The sequence below is a fragment of the Theropithecus gelada genome, chromosome 7a, assembly GCF_003255815.1.
Source record: "Theropithecus gelada isolate Dixy chromosome 7a, Tgel_1.0, whole genome shotgun sequence".
Taxonomy (NCBI): Eukaryota; Metazoa; Chordata; class Mammalia; order Primates; family Cercopithecidae; genus Theropithecus; species Theropithecus gelada.
Genome location: NC_037674.1, coordinates 29,314,979 through 29,337,250, shown reverse-complemented (window position 1 = coordinate 29,337,250; position 22,272 = coordinate 29,314,979). Strand labels below are relative to the sequence as shown.

The window sequence follows — 22,272 nt, the reverse complement described above, 5'->3', positions numbered from 1 at the left end:
GCAATCAAGTGGAATTTTAAATTTTCGCTGGAAGTGGAGTCATGAGACTGAAGATATCTCTTTTAAGAGAACCAAAGCATCAAGAATTAGTAAGCCGTATAGGCTGGATACTACTGAAGAGCTGTATTCATATAGTGATGATCACCAGATAGTGAAAAGGAACTTGTTCACCAGTGGAACAACTCAAATAGTAAAGCTTCCTGATGATATTTACCCTATAGATCTTCACTGGTTTCCAAAGAGTTTGGGTATAAGAAACAAACGCAAGCCCAAAGCTTTGTCCTCATAAGTTCTGATGATAAATTTAATTTGATTTCCAAGTTAGAAAGAGTGGAAAAAAGTGTAGCAGCTTACTCTGGAGTAGTACTTGCAGGAACATAGAATGGTGAAGCAACAGCATTAGTTACAATTGGAGAAGATGGACAAATAAAAATTTGGTCAAAGACTCGGATGCTTAGATCAACTTTAGCTCAGCAAGCCCAGGTCAGCCCCCAACTACTCCCAAAGAATATTCCCAGAAAATATACCTATCAAATACAGAATAAGGAGGAGTGCCTTCTGAGGAAAACCAGTGTATTCAATAGTGTGGGGTCCTGATTTAGCAAAGGTTCTTTATACAGCAGGCAAGCAGCTAATCATTAAATCTCTTCAGTGGCCAGGCACAGTGGCTCACGCCTGTAATACCAGCACTTTGGGAGGCCGAGGCGGGTAGATCCCCTGAGGTCAGGAGTTCAAAACTAGCCTGGCCAATATGGTGAAACCCGTCTCTACTAAAAATACAAAAAATTAGCCAGGCGTGGTGGTGGGCGCCTGTAATCCCAGCTACTTGGGAGGCTGAGGCAGGAGAATTGCTTGAACCTGGGAGGCACAGGTTGCAGTGAGCCGAGATCATGCCACTGCACTCCTACCTGGGGGACAGAGCGAGACTCCATCTCAAAAAAAGAAACTTCTTTGATCAAATGCTAAAGTTTTACAGAAAGCTTATGATGGCATCATTTTAAAAGTAGATTGGAATTCAGTCAGTAATCTTATTTTATCTACTGGTGAAGACTGTAAATACAAGGTATGGGATAGTTACAGCCACCCACTGTACAATTCACAACCTCATGAGCATCGTATTACTTCAGTTGCCTGGGCTCCAGATGGAGAATTACTTGCTATTGGATTATTTCATACTTTACACTTATGTAATAAAACTGGGTGATCATATGCTTTAGAAAAACACTGGCAGCATATTTAATATTGCGTGGTCAACTGATGGCACTCAGACTGCTGGAGTGTGTGGAATTGGGCATGATGTTTTTGCGCCTGTGGTGGAACAACACTTGGAGTGGAAAAACTTTCAAGTAACATTAACTAAAAGAAAGACCATACACATTCGTAATGTTCTCACTGATGCAGTGAACTTACTGGAATTCCGTCATGGCCATTAAAGCATCTTTGAACTCTGCACCCTTAGTTGTTTCAATGTCTCTTCAATGTTATGTGGTCTCCACAAAGAACTGGAATACACCAATTATATTTGATCTCAAAGAAGAAACTGTTAGTTTAATCCTGCAGGCAGAAAGACATTTTCTTCTTGTAGATGTTAGTAGTATCAATTTATATTCATATGAAGGGCACTTTATTTCATCTCCAGAATTTCCTAGAGTGAGAACAGATATTCTGAATGCACAGACTGTGTCTCTGAGTAATGATACCATAGCAATGAGAAAAAGCTGATGAAAAAAATAATCTTTTTTGTTGAGGCATCAACTGGAAAACCATTAGATGATGGAAAGTTTCTTCCTTGTAAAAATGAAATCTTGAAAGTTGCTCTGGATCAAAAAGGACTTACCAATGATAGAAAAGTCACTTTCATTGATAAAAATAGAGATATCTATATTGCTTCTGTGAAACAATTTGAGAAGGCAGAAAAAATTCTCAAATTTGGAACAATGGTGCATACTTTGGCATAGAGTGATACATGCACTATACTTTGCGGACTTCAAGATACTCAATTTACAGTGTGGTATTATTCCAATATGGTTTATGTGGACAGTGACATTTTGCCTAAAACATTACATGAAAGGGATACAAGTGAATTCAGTAAAAATCCCCATATTGTGAGTTTTGTTGGAAATCAGGTAACTACAGCAAGAGTTAATGGCCCTCTGGTTCACATCAGTGTATAACTATATCCTGTTATTCTCCATAAATATGTAGGCAGTTCAAAATGGGAAGATGATGTAAGACTTTTCCACTTTGTTGAGCAGCAAACCATGTGAGCTTGTCTAGCTGCTATGGCAGTTGCGAATCAAGATATGACCATCACAGAAACAGGCTATGCAGCAATTGGTGAAATTGATAAGGTTCAGTACATCAATTCTGTAAAAAGTCTTCCATTTAAAGAATCAAAAATGTCCCACATACTAAGGTTTACTGGGAACATACACGAGGTTGAAATAGCACTTCTTCAGGCTGGCATCGTTTATCAAGCAATCCAGATTAATATTAATCTCTACAACTAAGAAAGGGCACTAGAATTGGCTGTAAAATACAAAACACATGTTGATACAGTTCTTGCTTACTGTCAAAAGTTTTTGGAGACATTTGGTAAAGAGGAAACAAACAATGCTTGCAGTATGCAGCAGGTCTTCAAATAGATTGAGAGAAAAAGACAAAGTTGAGATTGAAATTACAAAAGGAGAACAATCATCAAGCAGCCAATGCAGTAAGAGTATGAATCTAAAGCCCTCTATGCCATGCTTATCTTTAAGAAGTTTTGTCTTTTGAAATGAATTCTGATTAACTAAGGATAAGCATGTTTTGGTTGATTAAAAAAGGATAATATTTAAGTAAGTGTAAGCACTTGCTGTGTATTTAATGTAAACGTACATTCAGAAAGATGAAATACAAAGAAATTTATGTACGTCTCTGTTTTATGTTTTTCTATTCCAATAATTAGCAAAATATTACAATATACTTATGATATGCCTGTGTAGTGTTAATTATATATCCGTTTTTTGCCCATTATTTCATCCCTGAATCTTCAGCCCAAATATGAATGTTGATAATAAAACATCGAACTAGTTTAAAATGTGTATTATTAATTTCTCTTTGATCTCTAAATGGTGAAATGCCTCCAAAAGTTTATTTATAGAACAAAAATACATGAGGATAGATTTGCGCAAATGTATAAAATGGAAATACTGATACGCCAAAGTTCATAGCAGCATTACTCAAATAGCAAAAGGTGGAAATAACTCAAATATCTATCATGAATGGATAAACAAATGTGGTACAACACATACAATGGAATATTATTTAGCCTCAAAAAGGAATGAAATTCTGATAAATGCTACAACAGGATAAACCTTGAAAACCGATGCTCAGTGAAATAAGACACTGAGACACAAAAGGTCAATATGATACCACTTATATGAGGTACCAGCATAGGCAAGCTCATAAAGATGTAAAGGAGAACAGTGTTTACCAGAGACTGGTGGGGAGAAGGAAAGGTCGGGGGTGGCTATTGATTAACAAGTACATAGTCTCTGCTTGGGATGAACAAATTCTGAAAATGAATAGTAATGATGGTTGCTCAACATTCTGAATGTTAATGCCACTGAATTGTACCTACAAACATGATTAAAATGGTAAATCTTGTTATGTATATTTTATCATAATTTTAAAAATATATCCAAAATGGGTAAGAAGGATTCTCCTCATTCCTCTTCTGACTTGAGATGGCCAGGCAATAGGCCCTCAAGTCTGAATTTGTGAAAATCTTCTTAAATGATAAACCTGTTTGACTAGTCTTAACCATTTGTCTCCAAATTATTACCATGTAATTTTAAAAAAAATAAATACCCCTTAGAAATTCTTCTGTGAAACCATTTTTGGAAATGGTTCATTATAGAGTGGGTATATGCATATATATATGGAATTTTTATAGAAATATGTTACATGTATATAAAGGGATAAAGGGATTATCTTTCATATCCCCATTTTAATTACTATATATAGTTTTTTTTAATAGAAATCTTTTCTTTTAAACATGTTTCTTTTCTTTTCTGAAATGTTGGAATATTCTGTTCTTGACCCAGATGCTGGGTACAAGAGTATACTCAGTTTATGAAATCTGATTGAGCAGTGATAAAATCTTCTTTATAGAAGAATGCCAATTAATACATGTAAAAAGACTGATAGAATTAGAAAAACCATCATTTTGCAACCTTGATGGTAATTATCAGTTCAAGCAAGAATTATCAATGGATACTAAAGCTAGTTTGTAGAAGACTGATGAAAAATAGGATATTCTCAGAATCTCTAAGTATTTCCCCAGAGATTATTTATTTACTACAATAACTTACTCTTTGATCAGTAAAGACCTCAGGTGTATGGTTAAGCAATGAGATCACTTGGACTCGGGAAGGGGAACATCACACACCGGGGCCTATCATGGGGAGGGGGGCGGGGGGAGGGATTGCATTGGGAGTTATACCTGATGTAAATGACGAGTTGATGGGTGCAGCACACCAACAAGGCACAAGTATACATATGTAACAAACCTGCACGTTATGCACATGTACCCTACAACTTACAGTATAATAATAATAAATAAATTTAAAAAAAAAAAAAAAGAAAGATAGATTTCAGCCAGACAGTCAGGTTGTATTAGCTACTCCTACTCTCCCCATCAGTATGACTCACCACAGAATCAGTTCATCTAGAGTGGTAGGAATAATTACTGTGACTTCCTGCTCGTCAGAGGCCCCACCTCTCATGGTAATAATTCCACCTCCAGTTAAGAATAGGTGTTCTGAAAAATTTATGGGTATGAATGCTTATATGTAAAATTCACAGTGAAGAGAGCAATTGTATTATTTGGGGGAAAAAGATGGAAATTCACCAATAAATATTTTTTAAGAAAAATGTGTAGGTTAAAAGTATTCTGAATTTTTACCAAGGTTGTTAAACCAATTCAAAGGGGAACAGAAAAATCTTTTCAACAAATGATGCTAGACAACTAGATATCCACATACAAAAGAATGAAACTAAACCCCTGTTTTATACCATATGCAAAAATTAACTCAAAACAGATCTGAAAACTAAATAAAACTCTCAGAAGCAAACATATAAATAGTTCTTCATGACTTTGGATTTGGCAAAGGTTTGTTAGATATGATACCAAAAACATGAGCAAAAAAAGAAAAAATTGATAATTTACACGTCATCAAAATTTAAAATTTTTGTGTTTCAAAGGACACAATCAAGAAAGTGAAAAGATAACTCACAGACTGAGAGAAAATACTTTAAATAACATATGTCACAAGGGACTTGTAACTAGAATATATAAAAATATCATACAATTCAACAATAAAAAGAAAAAATAACCAAACTAAAATCTGGGCAAATAATTTGAATATATATTGCTCCAAAGATACACAAATGGCCAATAAGCACACGGAAAACATCCTTAGTCAGTAGAGAAATGCCAATTTAAAATAGCAACTATGTGAGATGATAGATATGTTAATCTGCTTGACTATAATAATAATTTTACTATCTATATGTATCTCATAATATCATGGTGTAAACCTCAAGTATATACAACAAAATTTATTTTTAAAAATATCACAGTGAGATACTACCTCACCATGAACAGGATGACTATTTAAAAAAAGGTCAGATAATAACAAGTATTAGTGAGAACGTGGAGAAAGTGGAATTCCCCATCCCCCAACACACTGCTGGTAGGAGTGTCAGGTTGTGCAGCCACTTTGGAAAAGAGTTGGGAAATTCTTCAAAAAGTTAAACAAAGAGTTCCACTGAACCAAGTAATCCTACCTCCAGATCTATATCTGAGAAAACTTTAAATATATGTCCTCATAAAAACCTGTACACAAATGTTCATAGCAGCATTGATAATAGCCAAAAAGTGGAAATAGCTTTTTCCGATCAGTATATAGAGGGATGAATGGATAAACAAATGTATTATATCCATAATATGAAATACTGCTCAGGCACAAAAAGGAATGAAGTTACTGTTATGTGCTACAACATAGACAAACCTTGAAAACACATTATGTAAAAGAAATCAGATGCAAAAGGCTACATTTTATATTATTCCATTTATATAAAAGGTTCAGAATAGGCAACTCCACAGGGACAGAAAGTAGATTAGTGGTTGCCAGAGGCTGGGGGCAGGGGGGAAAAAGAGAATAACTAGTAATAAACATGGGGTTTCTTTTTGGGGTGACGAAAGATTCTAAAATTAGACTATGGTGATGGTTGTACATCTCTAAATATGCTAAAAACCTATTGAATTGTATTTAAAAGGGTGAATTTTATGTAAATGTATTTCAATAAAGTTGTAATAAGAAAAACATATTCTGAAATTAAAGCCTAAGTTGTGGGTGACTTAAGGCCCAAAGGGAAATGGTCTTTAATAATGCCATCTGTCAATAGAGCCACCTATCAAACCAGGAACCAAGAGTATGTAGATGAAGTTGTATGATCGCACAGAATAGATGGAAAGAGTAGGACACCCCACTAAAGGACAAAACATCATTCCAAAATAGGGTATCCCAAGTTCTGGACGTCTACACATTAACTAATCCAAGGTTGCATAGAAATTGTGGCAAGAGTAGAAACCTATTTCCCTTGACAAGAACCAAATGAACCGCCCCAAATGGCTGGATGTTTGCAGACTCCTCTCCCATACACTTTTGCTCCTACCTAAGAAGGAAGCCAGAGGAGGAAAGCACAAAGGTGCTTAGAGAAGACAGAATCCTACAGCCTCCATTTCTGTGGTTTCTACATCTGACCAGACCCGAGTAAAAATAAACTGCTGCTAAAAGAGAACTGGGAAACCTTGACCGGGCTTCAAAATTCAAAGCCCATGTACATTTAATCAGCCAGGCATACATAAAGTGATGCATGTTTCTGTATCTGCTGGCTTAATATATCCAGAAATTGCAGTGTCAATGTTGCCCAAATTCTCTGTCTGCTGCATAGTGATCTCCCGATGCAATTCACATGTTGCGCAAGGCTGCCTCCTTTATTGCATAAATGCATTGAAAGAAATTTCCATGTCCAGAATTATTTTAGCCACTTTGTGAAAAATATATATATGGTTTTAAAAATGTATAATTTCAAAACCCATACACATATAAGGCAAATTTACCATAAGCTTATTTTAGTAGAGTCCTGGGATGAAGCCATTGTTGTTCTGAGGCAAGAACATGTTATAAGCCTTTCCTTACAGAGGAGTAGTCATGTTTCCAGGCTTAATAGGGAGCATCTAGAGGGCTTATTAAGGACAAGAAGTGTGATAGACTTATTCTGTCGTCCTTTCACAACCTTGATGCTCAATGTTAGGCACAGTAGATTCTCAGTAAGTGGTTTCTTTTTTTTCTTTTCTTTTCTTTTTCGAGACAGAGTGTCGCTCTGTTGCCTAGGCTGGAGTGCACTTGCACAATCTCGGCTCACTGCAAGCTCCGCCTCCCAGGTTCACGCCATTCTCCTACCTCAGCCTCCCAAGTAGCTGGGACTTCAGGCGACCGCCACCAAGCCCGGCTAATTTTGTTTTTGTATTTTTAGTAGAGACGAGGTTTCACCGTGTTAACCAGGATGGTCTTGATCTCCTGACCTCGTGATCCGCCCGCCTCGGCCTCCCAAAGTGCTGGGATTACAGGCATGAGCCACCGCGCCCGGTCTCAGTAAGTGGTTTCTAAGCCACTAAGTTAATGAACGACAAATAACCACGTGACATGTGGTTACCATCTATCAGTTGTCCTTCACTGGAATATAAAATTCTTCACTTCCCCTATTTTGTATTTGTATCTTTCCTCTTTCATAGGGATAACTTTTGTTCTTAGCAATATCAGTATATTTACCTATTTGCCTAAACCTGCAGGTGTGTTGGGGTTGAAAAGTCACTGTTGAAGTTATCCTTACAGACTCACATTTTCAATGATAAGCTCAAAACTTATCAGTGATAAATCTCTATGTATTTTCATTTCATGCTCTATGCCAAAAATAAAATTTTTCAAAAATAATATTTTTCTGACAATTATTTGATCTAGGACTCCAAAACCTGACTCTGAAGTATTGTGATATTTTATAGAGGTTGAACATTCCTTATCTTGAGAAAAGAAGTGTTTTCCACTGCAATTTTTTTCAGATTTTGGAATATTTGCGTTATATGCCAGTTAAGCATCCCAAATTAAAAAATCTCAGCATCATGTTGGTGCTCAAAATGTTTCATATTTCAAATATTCAGATTAGGAATGCTCAACCTGGAATGCCAAGCCCCAGCGTCATCATGCTAAGTTGAGATGTACAAGATCAAATTTTAAAACATTACACAAATCTTATCAACTAATCCTCTTCACCACTGATAGCACTATACCCGCAACTTCAAAATGCAAATAAAGTAAAAATAAAGTACTATTTATTCACTTTATCAATTTTAAAATGTCTCAATATAGTATTAGCTAACAGTTACATAGCATTTATTAGGTACCAGATATTCATCTTTAGCTATACTAAGTAATTTAATCTTCACAACAACCCCATGAGATAATATTATTTTCATTATTCCCATTTGACAAGTGAACAAAATGAGTAACAGATAAGTCACTTGGCCAATGTCACACAATTCATAAATCAGAGAGCTGGTATTAAATCCAGGACAATTATCTCAGAATCATTCTCTTAACTACTACGCTATGTAGCTTTGGGTTAATGGAAAGAGTATGGTGTTCCAGGCATGTCTATTCATTGCTGGTTGGAGGTATATGGGAACAAAACTTCCAAAAGACAATTTCTTATGTATCTCTCTGAGTCTTGATAGTCATTTTTAGTCTTTGAGTTAATAGTTTGACTTCCAGGCATTTATTTGTTCTAAAGAAATAATGTATAAAATGAAACTGATTTATATACAAAGAAGTGTTATTTATAATCACAAAAAGACAATAGAAAATATGCCAAATGTTATGAGACTGTTTAATTATAATTAGTAGAGACAATGAAATATTTGGCAACCAATTAAAAATGATATTTAAGTATTTTTATGATATGGGAAATATTTGTGACATAATGCTAAGCCAAATGCAGGATACAAAGTTTTATATATACTACCATCTTATATTTTAAAATATAGAACGGTATTCATTTAACAAACATTAAAGAGCTCCTCTACGTTATCCATCAATAAGCAAAACAGACAAAGTCTGCTGCTCTGGTGTAGCTAACTTTCCATGGAAGCAGGTAAACAATGAGTATATTAAGTGGAAAAATTATACAGTGAATTCAAAGGCTAAGTACAATTACAAAGAGAAAAGAGCAGACTGAGAGGAATTAGGAATGCTGGGTTGGTGCATGCAGGTTGCAAAATTAAATACAGGTAAGTCTCACTGAGACAGTATGATCTGAGTAAAGACTGGGAGGAGGGAGGTAGAGGATTTAGCCAAGTGAATACCTGAGAGAAGAATATTTCAAGCCGAGAGAACAGCTACAGCAAAGGCTCAGTCGCAGACACTATTAGTACCATACACATATTCTGGGTGCGCACCTCTACACACCTGAAGACAGTTTACTGCAAACACCCGTGACTCATTTCCAGCGGGCCTTTATTTTCAGGCCAAAGAGCATGCTAGGCCAGTACTTGGGGCAACCTGGAAGTTAACAGCCCTGGAAGCAAAACTCAACCAATGACAGCTAGGCAGTTGTTGAAAAATACCCCCAGCTTTCTCGGCTTGGGTAGGATAACACAGAGACATGTTATACACTGTTCCCTAGAGAGAGTTTCTCAAACATTAATTAGGGTGTAAGAATCACCTGAAGCCCTTGTTAAAATGCAGGTTCTGATTGAGTAGGTCTGGGGTGGGGCCTAAATCTCATTTTAACAAACTCCCAGGTGATGGCATGATGCTGGTTCATAGACCACACCTTAAGTAGCAAGGTCAGGGTTCTTCAGTGGGATTGGACCCACCTGCCTCCAGCCTAAGTATATCTTGTGTCGGCTTCTTTTCTGTACCTGACTCCTAGTCTCTCTCCCACAGTTTTAATTTGGCATCACCTTTGAAATAAACTAGTTGCATTTACCCTGTCTTAGAGTCTGTCTGCTTCTGGCGAAACCCTACCCACAGGAATGAGCCTGGTGAGCTAGAAGAACACAGTGAATCCAGGTGACTAGAACAGAGTGATTGAAGGTTTGAGCAGTAAGAAAAAGAAAGGAGCTTGGAGAGGTAATGGGGAAAGAGCGTAAAACCCACATTAAGGGGTTTGGCTTGTTCTCTGAGTAAAATGGGGGTAGGGTGGGGGAGGCACATTGTAGACTTTTGAACAGAGGATGTCATTATGACATAGTGACATTAACAGCCTCACTCTGGCTACTGGTAAGGGTCAAGGGAAGAAGCAGGGAGGCCATTGCATCCAGTGCAGAGATGATGAAGGCAAAGGATGGGGGCTGGAAAGGGAAGCAAATGGGGGGGTGACATGTAAGAAGTCATCAGATTCTAGACACTCAAGTGAAGCAGTCAAGGAAACAGTTACATCCTAACAGGCTAGAGTCTGGGAGGGAAGTTGGTACTAGGAAATATAAGTGTGGTCATCTTCAGCACACAAGTGGCATTCAAAGTTATGGGACCAAATAAGATCACCTAGAATGCAAGTGTAAGTAGGAAAATATTCAAGTATAAATAGGAAAGAAAAAAAAAAAAGAGTCCAAAACCTGAGCCCTGAAACACTCCAGTATTAGAAAACTGGAAGTGAATATGCTCAAAGTCAAAGGTAGAAATATCTGTGGAGGGATTCTATCTAGTAGGTTATTTTTCCTTACTTTCATTAGCTTGATTTTAGTGTCATCTGTGGAGCCAGAGAACCAAGCGATATGCAACACCAATGGCATGTAATTCTGTTTCATTGTTGCCCTGCCAGTCAGGAGCACTATGAAAAGAATCTAGAATATTTTGACAACTCAAATCAGGCAAATAAAATTCAATGAGGTTTCAAAAGTATTACATAAGCATGTGAAACATGTGATGGAATGGAAAGAAAATGTGTTTTGAGCCAGATGAGAAAACATTAAAACATACTAAGAGAATCAAGGAAGTGCAAAACCTAACAAAACGGTGCAGAAAATTACAAACCTCGATGAGACTGGACAGAAATGTTATATAACAACCTGAATGCAGGAGAGGACAATGTCTTCTAAAGGGCATGAGGTCCCTGTTGCTATAGTAATTTAAAAAAGCAGGTTGACTTGTAGGTAAGTGACATGTGGAGAATCAACTGCATCTAGACCCCAAATAGTCCATTGATTTGTAGCCTTTACTGGCCCAAGATAGTACAACTATTCTTCAAACAGAAAGGATTGGAATTTACCACAGAGAGGCTAAATCAAGCCCATAATTATATTGTAATTGTGTTAAGTTCATGAAAATTATTTATGTAAAAATGGAAATAACCTATATGTATTAAAATGTTAGAAATACTTAAGATAATTTGATTAAACTAACATATGAGTCTTGGGATTCTAAATTGAAACATAATTGATTTTGAAATTGTGATCTTAGTTATTCAAAGAGAACTGTTAAGTTTCTTAAACAGTGTTGAGATGTTTAAGATAACTTGAAATTGATTTTATAAGTTTAATTTATTTTAAAGAATTATTTAATCACTTGGGAAGATTCTGTTTATCAGTCAAAGTTCTTATAAAGAAAACTAAGTATTTTCAGGTATAAATGCAGTTTAAAAAGTTAAAAATGGTTTTACTAACCTCATTTGTAAATGGGACATAACATTAATTCAAAGTCTCCTTGATTTTAACAATTGATTGTTAACATCTCCTATATTTAAAATAGAATAAGATATACAAATGGGGCCAGTAGCAGTGGTTCACGCCTGTAATCCCAGCACTTTGAGAGGTTGAGGTGGGTGGATCACTTTGAGGCCAGGAATTCGAGACCAGCCCAGCCAACATGGTGAAACTCCATCTCTACTAAAATTACAGAAATTAGCCAGGCGTGGTTGCACGTGCCAGTAATCCCAGCTACTCAGGAGGCTAAGGTATGAGAATTGCTTGAACCAGGGAAGCAGGACATTGCAGTGAGCTGAGATCGCACCACTGTACTCCAGCTTGTGCAACAGAGTGAGACTCTATCTCAGGAAAAAAAAAATTTATATATATATATTTATATATACATATATACACACACACGTATATCTACATACACATATATACATACAAGTATAACAAAAGCATAAGAGAATCTACTTTAATGTAACTGTAATAATTTAAATATTAATTTAAAAATGATATATGTAAACAGAATGTACTTCTCAGAAGCTTCCTCAAAGACAGCACCAAACCTCCATTGCTTTTACAATTCTCACTTTTTTGTAAAAGAATACAGATTTCCATATATTTGCTAAATTTTATATACTATACAACTATTAATTAGAAAAAAAATACATTAATAGGACAAAAAGAAAACTGCCCAAATGAATGTACTCCATAACAACACTTGTCCCAAAATGCAAAGTGAATGGTGTTAGATCACTTACAGAAGAATTTATGGGAGTATCTTATATAAATCAGACAACTATTCTAATAAGTGAACACCACGTCCAAAAACAGACCAATGAAATCTCTAATGTTAGAAGTATCTCCTACCATATGTCAAATGAATATAGATACCAGCATAATTAATAACATATAAATTCATTTTGATGTACAAGTGAATTCAAACTTGCTTTTTCCTCCAAAACAGTGAAATAATTATTGGCATTGTAATCACTTACCCAATGACAAGAATTATGCTAAGCCTTTTGGACATTATTTTTATTTTTGCATGATAAATCAATGAGAAAAATACTCTTATTATCCCAATTTTACAGCTGTGGAAGGTAGGGAATAGATGGCTTAAACTATTTGTCCATGGCACATTGTGGAGATGCTTAGGATGGAAAAAACTGTATCTTTCCGACTGTGAAGCACCTACTTTAAACCACATCACTGGAGTGCCGAAAAGGGCAACTACTGTAGAACAGGAAACCTGCAAAATTATGTGGATACTAAAAAGGGTAGCTAGTACTCAAAATAGCTGGAAGCAGTGGTGCTAAACTCAAGGCAGCATTTCGTTTTCAAGAACCATTTAAGGTTTAGGAACACTTTTTTTTTTTTTTTTTTTAAGACGGAGTCTCGCTCTGTCGCCCAGGCTGGAGTGCAGAGGCGCCATCTCGGCTCACTACAAGCTCCGCCTCCCGGGTTCACGCCGTTTTCCTGCCTCAGCCTCCCGAGTAGCTGGGACCACAGGCGCCCGCCACCGCGCCAGGCTAATTTTTTTGTATTTTTAGTAGAGACGGGGTTTCACCGTGTTAGTCAGGATGGTCTCGGTCTCCTGACCTTGTGATCCGCCCGCCTCGGCCTCCCAAAGTGCTGGGACTACAGGTATGAGCCACCGCGCCCGGCCTAGGAACACTTTTAACTGGAAAGCACGCAGAAATACTTAGGACAGGTCTCCCCTTAATGCTAGGTCTTTCAGTAGCCCAAATAAAATAAAATAAATTACATTTAGTATCCACAGCAGGCTCATTTTCTTGGCATTCCTGCCCTTCATGCAGGCAGAGTGGCCTGCTTCTGGTGACTTAAGAGCAGAAGGTCCATTCATTTAATGACTCTCCCTGCTTTCCCAAAATCCTCTCAACTGAGTCACTGAAGGTTTTCCATGTTCATAAAGTCAGAAATTCAGAGGCAAAAGAACTTTGGAAGTTATCCTGTTTTGGTCTTTGAACACCTCAAATTTTGCTACAATTTAGCCAACTGTCCCAACTCCATCCATTACAGGAATGACAGATGAAGGTGGATGAGAAGAAAGGAGAGAAACAGATTTAACTGCATCTAGTGCTGCTAAGGAGAAGTAACACAGAGAAGAATGGCTGCATTTACCTGGACAGGCTCAGGCCAAAGCAGAAAGTTACTTGGGCTCTATCCCTCCCCTCTTTTCATGTTTGTGGAAATCAAAGCTGAGTGAATTTATATTACTGGCACATTGGAAGGTGTCCCCAAAAGAAGTCTCTAAAGAACTGAGACAGAAGGACTTTTGAATGTGTTAAGTAAGAGATGCAGTCCCTAATGCCTTTAGGAAATGCATAACATTTCTGGGCCTCAGTTTCTTTCTCTGTAAATTGTAGGATTTGGACAACATCAGGATTTCTCTACCTGTGCCGGATAATTCTTTGCTGTGGGCTGCCCTGGGCACTACAGAATGATCAACAGCATCCTTGGCCTCTGCCCAGTAGTGCCAGTTGCAGTTCAAGTTGAAAACCACTGAATTAGACGATTATAGAGACATCTTCGGCCTTGACATATTAGGATGCCAGGGAAACTTTGACGCTTTTATCAGTAACAACTTGTGGTTAATTTCTCACATCCTGGAATTCGAAGCTTCCTTGAGAATGAATACAAGACTGAAGGCTGACAGAGACAATCAAGTGTCCCCAGAAAGGAAGGGGTCATTCTCTTTAGAGAAACCTCTCAACTTGACTTGCCGTCACCTAGAATGACAATAATTCTTTATAACCTCAATTCCTACATGGGAAGACTACAAAATCCCTGAAGTATTATTACCAGATCTGCTTTTCAGGACAGACATGTATGACCATATCTTCATCTTCTCTTTCTGGCATCCAGTGGCTGCACTTAAGAATCCAAATCATCCTCTTGGTGTTGCAACACCTGCCCATCTTGTGAAACTTTTCTGTAAGCGGCTCGGCGTTTTGGAATTTTGCCCCAGACTCTCTGCTTCCTAGCATTGGGTGCTCATCTATTCTCATTTGTGTTGCTGCTATCTTGGTTGATGGGAAGCTTCCCATGCCTGTGCAAACTGGCTTCTACGTTTTTCTCTGAGTGATGGTGCTGCGACACAGGCATCTCTCCGTAAATTGAATCAGAAATCCAGTCACCTCCACAGTGACAAAGGTGCATGCATCTAAGAATGGGCTCTACATATAAAGTGATTAGAAGAAGGCCAGTGAAATTTAGAAGGAGCTTCCCATACAGAAGGATCTCTCAGTTGGAGAAAATGAGCTCCTATGAAGTTTGTCATCTGATTAGCCCTGTTTACTGGGTGCTTCCAACTTCTCATCACCATCACTGGAGCATTTTGGTTTTTGTTACACAAATCATGCATGCCTATGATTTTTAGAAAGAACAAAAATATAAAAACATACGAAGATATAAAGGGAAATAGATATAATGTGTATATGTAATCATGTAGCATGCTATTCTGCACTTTGGATTTTTGTTTGACTTGATATATCGCAAGCATCTAGAGATCCCTCATTTATTCTTTAAAATGAAAGTGGACTAATACATTTTCTGGGTACATTGTACATTTTTTAAGAAGGCCCCTTTAGGCATGTGAAGGTTGTATACTGTTTTGCATAAGACAGTGCTGCAAAGAATATCCCTATAAATGTATATCTGAAGAGTCATTCATAAAAAAAACAACAACAACAACAACAAAAAACAACGGAAGAAGGGTATGTTAATTTAAAACTTTGCTAAATATTGCCAAATTATCCGTGGAAGTGGATGTACTAGTTTATACTCTTCTGGGGAGCATTTTGAAGTGGTCATTGGAAGAAGAGTTTCAGATTCCTAGGCCACAGCAAAATGTAGCTTAAAATGATTAAACTGGGTTATTTCTACACTGGTTCTCTTACTTTGTAGTCTCCCTCCTAGGTTTAAAATCTTTTGTGATAGATACAGTAAAACAAAATGAACTTAACTGCAACCACTGAGGAGGTTCTGAAGTCAGTTTCTAAGGAGTAAAGATCATGTAGTCAAGATTATCTTTGAAAACATCTTAAACAGTTCACAAAGTACATTGTGTATAGTTTTATATAAACAAATCTGTACAGTAATATGCAAAATTATAAAATGTACAGCAATGTACCATGCAAATCAAGTAAATATACTAAGAATTTCACATCATTGTATTCTTAAATATTAATCATTTTCAGTTCAAGGAGATAGAGGCATTTTAAGGAAACTCAAAAATTTAGAATTATTGAGAAAAACAATTATGTTTCCCATCTTGTATTAACCTAGGTGCCTGAAGAAAACAGAATACATACCAATCATTCAAATAAGTTTCTTTAACAAAAGGACAAATTGCTGGGATTACAGGCTTGAGCCGCTGCGCCTGACCAGTTCATCTTGTTTCTTTATGCAAGTCGCTCCTCTTTGTCTCACCAACCACAGTAATTCATCATGACATTTCAAATTCTTTTAAAAATTGATGTCCACAAGAATATTGTCCCCTCTAGCAGGGCTTTTTATCAATGAAACTTAAATATTATAATAGTGTCTGAGTATACACACGCTGACTAAATTGTTCTACTCTTTACTGTTATTCTTACTTTCATAAAATAAATGCTCTTTGACATTTCATAAGGTCCCATCAATAATCAGTGGTTGAAGGAATACTGAATTTCCAAAACTTGCTTGAGACACCTGGATAAAGACAGAAGTTCTCAAGCAGGGAGTGAGGAGGAGAAGGGGCACTGAGTGAGACATAAATACACAAGGAGTTGATTTTTCTGGTTGCTCCTGACCATCCAAATATGAATAATGTTCATTAAGATTATCTTGTCAATTTAGTTATATTATAATTAAACACATAGATATGTAGATAGATATATAATAGACATGGAAATACTGATACATAATGAAGTAAAAACAGCACTCTATTGTGAAGTACCATATAGTTTGGTATTTCCATTTTAGGTCAAAGGCTATGCATAACTTTTCATAGTGGATTAAAAGAAGTTTATTTCCTGGTGGGATGAATTTGAATTTGGTAAATTTGTATGGCGACTCCTGGTGGCATGTCTCTCCTTTCATCTTGCCATGTCCAAGGAAGAATAATAAAAATGAAATTTAAAAAAAAAAAAAAAAAAAAAAGGACAAATTACAGAGGTGTAAGCTAAGGTAAGGGAACAAAAAGAGATGGTAAGGCCCCAGAGAGAGAGAGACTAAGTACACAAGAAAATGATTGTCATGCCTAACACCTAAGACAAAAGGAGGAAATCACGTGCTTGGTGCTGGATACAAACCTCTTCAGTGGCTTACAGCAGTAAATGGTAAACACACACATACAACTAGAGCTGAGGCACCAAAACGGGGAGTGAGCAAAGATACTCTGACCTTTCCCTTCTGCTAGTTGACCTGCAAACTTGACTACAAGCCTGCTGGCGAAGAAGGCTGGGTGATCCAATACACAGGGATCAGCCTCCTGGGACAGGGAGCAAGCCAGGGATGTCCATTCTGGGACAAAAGCTCACTGAATGGATTGACCAGAGAAATCACTAGCACTATTTAAATTATTATCTGTATCTCCTTTTCTCTTTCACTTTGCCAGCAAAGTTGGACTAAATTCTACGACCCTGTGATGAAATTCCACTGTACGTAGCAGAGGATCACATTAGAGAGCTCATTGCCTTTGGATAATTCTTCTAGCCCACAGAAATGAAGAGTGAAAGGACATACAGATCTCCCATGCTCAAGAAGTTCAGGGTGAGAGCCTCTTGTGCTTGGATCAATTTCCTCAGGGGTGCCAGATCCCTCTCTCACCATATCATGTGCTGTCCTAACATTTAAAAATTACCCAGGTACATAGTACCTCTGAGTTTTGACTTTTCTCATCTGCAAAACAAGAGGATTGAATTAGATTGAGGGTTCTCCAACCTGGCCAGTCTCCAAAACTTTAGGGGATTCTATTCACAATACATATTCCCAGGTCCTTCTTCAGGCCCACTGAATCAGAATCCTTGGGTTTGTGGTTCACGGAACATTCGTATATAGAATTTCACCCAGGTGATGCTGGCATGCATCCAGGCTTGAGAACAGCTGTTCTCAACGATCTTCAAGACAGATTCCAGTTCAAAAATCCCACGACAATAAGATAAAGTTAGCAAAATAATCCAAAGAATTTTTTCTTGTCACTTAATAAAAAAATTAGGAATTAAGGTATATCCAAAGTAATAATGTTTCCCTAACCTCTTCCAAAATGTTACAACATTTTATGTTTTGCATTTTCAGATTTTTATTCTAATATTGGTAACTAGAAGTACATTCTGTATTTTTTATTTGTGTCTTTTTTCTATAAACTAAGAGGTGGGTTCTGAGGCAATAAGTCTCATTGTTAATTACATCTATGCCATTATTAAAGGAATATCTTTAAAAATTTTTTCTATTTCCATAGGTTTTTAGGGATCAGGTGGTATTTGGTTACATGACTAAGTTCTTTAGTGGCGATTTTTGAGATTTTGGTGCACCTGTCACCCAAGCAGTATACACGGAACTCAGTTTGTAGTCTTTTATCTCTCACCCCCTTCCCACCCTTCCCCCCTGAGTCTCCAAAGTCCATTGTATCATTCTTATGCCTCTGCATCCTCATAGATCAGTTCACACTTAGTGAGTGAGGACATACATTTGGTTTTCCATTCCTGAGCTACTTCACAATAGTCTCCAATCCCATCCAGACTGCTGCAAATGCCATTAGTTCATTTAAAGGAGCATCTATTTTAATAGCAGCTTCCTGTTATTACTTCTACAGGGGACCACATGAGGAGAACCAGTTTCTAGGAAATCCTCCAGCACAATAATTTGTATGATCTTGGACAAAATATTTAACCTTTAGGCTTTTATTATGATTTCAGCTTTTAAGTGACAGGATTGGCCTAAATGATTTAGAAAGTCCTTTCCAGCCTTAAAAACCTGGAGTTCTAAGAAATGTCACAATATCTACACATATCTTCCTTTGTTGTCTACTGTTGCATCTTAAAAGAGAGAGTTTTTCAAAAATTGGATACCCTGTGCTAAACAGATTATGACAAAATAAACAACTCTCTACTAGTTACCTGCATTTCAAACCTGAGCAATCACTCATCAACACAAGGAAGGCACCCAGGAAGGTGGGAAAAGTTTTCCTGATGACTGGGCTACTAGGCCTGTCCAGGCATCTCTCATGTTTCTCCGGCCTTGTAATCAAAGGAGTATTTTCCTATCAACCTGATTTGATGTACCTTGACATGAAAATCACTTCCTTCCACACAAACTGCTTTTCTTTCTAAATCATTCATACTAAAAATGAACAATGCCAGAGAAAGCAAAGCTACCAATAGAATCAAATGACTGTAATAAATGAGTACATTTGTAACTGAGTAATATCTCTCAGGACAAAGCAGTCATCTAACCCTGAACTGCAAAGTAGATATATTTCCTTATTCTATAATCATCCTCAGTCTTTAAGACACGTAGACTCATGCCTTTGCCATAAGACAAGAAAATCCTTCTAATTAATACTTCCAATAGCTATTTACATTGCAGTAAGAAAAGTGATTTACCTAAGCAGCAGACCATAAAGATCAAACACTGTGGAAAAATTAAATATTGTAACAAGCAAAATTTATGATAAAGTTCATGAATGATATGCCATAATGTATTTTGCATAATTTGTTTTGATAATAACATGACCATGTTAAACAGATAACATACTTGACTGTAATTATGCTTAATTTTATGCAGCCAGATCAAAGCTTTATTGTATTAATATTTGATCCTTATTTCTATAGGATCTATAAAAGGCATCAATGAAAGCCATTTGCTCAGTTACCTGCACAGGTAAGTCATTATGCATGCACACACATGCACACAGGCAAACACATACACTTGTGCATCTTCCTAGCTATTCGGTGCAACAAATATTCTGGTTCTTTCCACGTCTCTCTATCAGTAATAACTTCCTGTCAAAGTGTAGAAACTTCAAATTGTCCAAAGATGATTCCTTCAAGCCTAGCCTGATGTGTGTTCAGTTGCTAAAATGATGTTATTTCGGGATATCTAGACATGCTTTGCTATCCAAAAACAGTACCCTACTAAATTTCCAATGCCTAAATATCTTTATCAGCAGGAATGCTTCCATTTGATAATAGAAAAGACATAAAATGCAAACATCTCCAGGAGATGTGGCTTATCAACTGAAAATCAATTACATTAAATATCACTCGTTCTACAAAGCAACGAAAGGAAGGACAAGGGATGATGAAGCAAAGACCAGCCAGCTACTAGATACTTGATAATTGGGAGACACAGCATCGTAGGCCTAAGACATTGGGGTGTGTGACTGGAAGAAGAGGTTTGAATGTTTTCATCCTCTCAAATTCATGCTGAAACTTAATTCCCAATGCAAGAGTGTTAGAAGGTAGTAATCAAATCATGAGGACTCTGTTCTCATGAATGGGATTTTGTGCTCTTATAAAAGGGCTTAATAAAGATAGTTCATCCCTTTTTGCACTTCCTGCTTCTGCCACCTGAGGACACAGTGTTTTTTCTTTCTGGAAGATGCAGCATTCAAGGCACCATCTTAGAAGCAGAGAACAGCCCTCCCTGGAAAACTGAACCAGGACTTAAACTTCCCAACCTGTGGAACTGTGAAAAAATAAATTTCTATTCTTTATAAATTATACCTGTCTCAGATATTTTGTTATAGCAATACAAGGAAAGATGGGGGTAAGAAGAGGATGATGGAAGCCATGTTTACGTCTACATAATTTTGCTGTGATAGTTTTCAACATTTATACAGAAGTTTTTGCTTACTTACTGCTACCACTAACAATAATTTCTAACCCAATTGACCTTACTGTCTGAGATTATCTCTAAGTCCTCTCACACCTGGACTGCAATTAGTCAGACCTTTTTCACAGTTACTTTTATATTGTTCACAGGAAGTTATATAACAACTAACAGCAGGGGCAGGTATTTGAAAACTGGCTCTGCTTAAGGGGCTTTAACTAAGTAAGAAACATTCAGCTTAATGGTCTATGGATCTGTCACCTGAGGAGCAGAATGAGGATATTAATAGTCATGACCTCAGGTCTGAATTTGGGTCTTGCCAAAGTAGAGCCTGGGACATGGACTTGGGGGTGGGTAGTTTGGAAGGTGGTCCCTGGAAGCAGGAAGGGGGGCAGGGAGAATGAGGTAGAGGTGGAGAAAAAGCCTATATAAGGATGAATGACTGAAGCTGCTGCTGCTGCTGCTGCTGCTGACAATACAGGCTTGACTCAGCTAAGATCTCCAGACTTGGGTTCAGTGTGGTGCCCTGAATTGCCTTCCAAAGGCTGGAAAGCTGCAGCATTTATCCTGTATCTGCTGTCCTTTACTGGCTGAAGATTGCTGAGTGGAATCACTCAATATCAGAAAAGACTGAGGCAGAGATCTGAAAAGATGAGGGTGTTCACTTGAGTGAAAGATGAAGCTGAGCATGAGTATATGCTCTGGTCCACCAGAGCTGCAGCTGAAATCAAAGCAAGGCTGAGTAGGGCCACACAGGGTCCCAGGGACATCTGCCGCACCTTCTGAAGCTATGTGAAGGCTGAAGTGGGAAAACGCATGCAAAATGCTCACCTCTGTCAGTTTGGCTGCATAAGTGCCATTTTAGGGCATTGTTTTACTTTCTTGCTTATTACTACTAATAATAGGTAATAATTAGTATTTTAATTGTAATGTCATTAATTATCCAGTTATTACTTTTTCTGTGTCTTCTCTTCTACTTATAACCATGATGTCATTCACGGTATACATTCAGTAGGTGCTAATAAATATTTTCAATAAACAATTGAATGATAATATATGAGTATCAGCTACAAAGCCTCTCACAATAGTCAGCTCAAGAAATAATTGTGAATTGACTCGAACCAGACCATAATGGAATCAAGGAAGGAGCCCATGTTTTTGTATCATGTGCTTTCTCCCTGCAGCCCTAATCTTGAGTTCATCACACTACTAGCACTCAATAAATGTTGACTGACTTATTTGGTTCACTATGTTGAAATTGCCCCAAGGCAACACAGTTAAAAAGCCAGAGAGTACAAGCTGATGCACATTTTTTTGTGTTTCATGAAAACATTAATAACTGAAGCTATTAATACTGAGCCCAGATTCACCAAGCTCTCTGTGCCCAGAGCCTTTCAAGAATTCAAACCCCCAAAATAATCACAATCAATTCCCAAAATGCATTCTGGATGGTTAAAAAATGTAGAGGAAGGTAATTGTAGCATTTGACTTCTGATTAATATTTCTCATAAATAGTTTAAAATCAAAAGAAGTCTGTGCTTTTTAGGTAGGTTGCCTCCCTACTGATTACTTACTGGTTACTGGTTTGGCTGAAAATTTATCTTTTGTGTATTTATCACCACATTTTAAGCAAGGAA

The 22,272-nt window shown here is 37.2% G+C and overlaps 1 protein-coding gene and 1 pseudogene across 2 annotated transcripts in view; one reads left to right on the top strand and one right to left on the bottom strand.

Moving 5' to 3' along the window:
* UNC13C (unc-13 homolog C) overlaps positions 1-22,272 on the bottom strand; it is a 690,142-nt gene that overhangs the window by 600,931 nt on the left and 66,939 nt on the right. The gene's annotated exons all lie outside the window — the stretch shown is intronic.
* Positions 42-2,775, top strand: LOC112628000 (annotated as a pseudogene).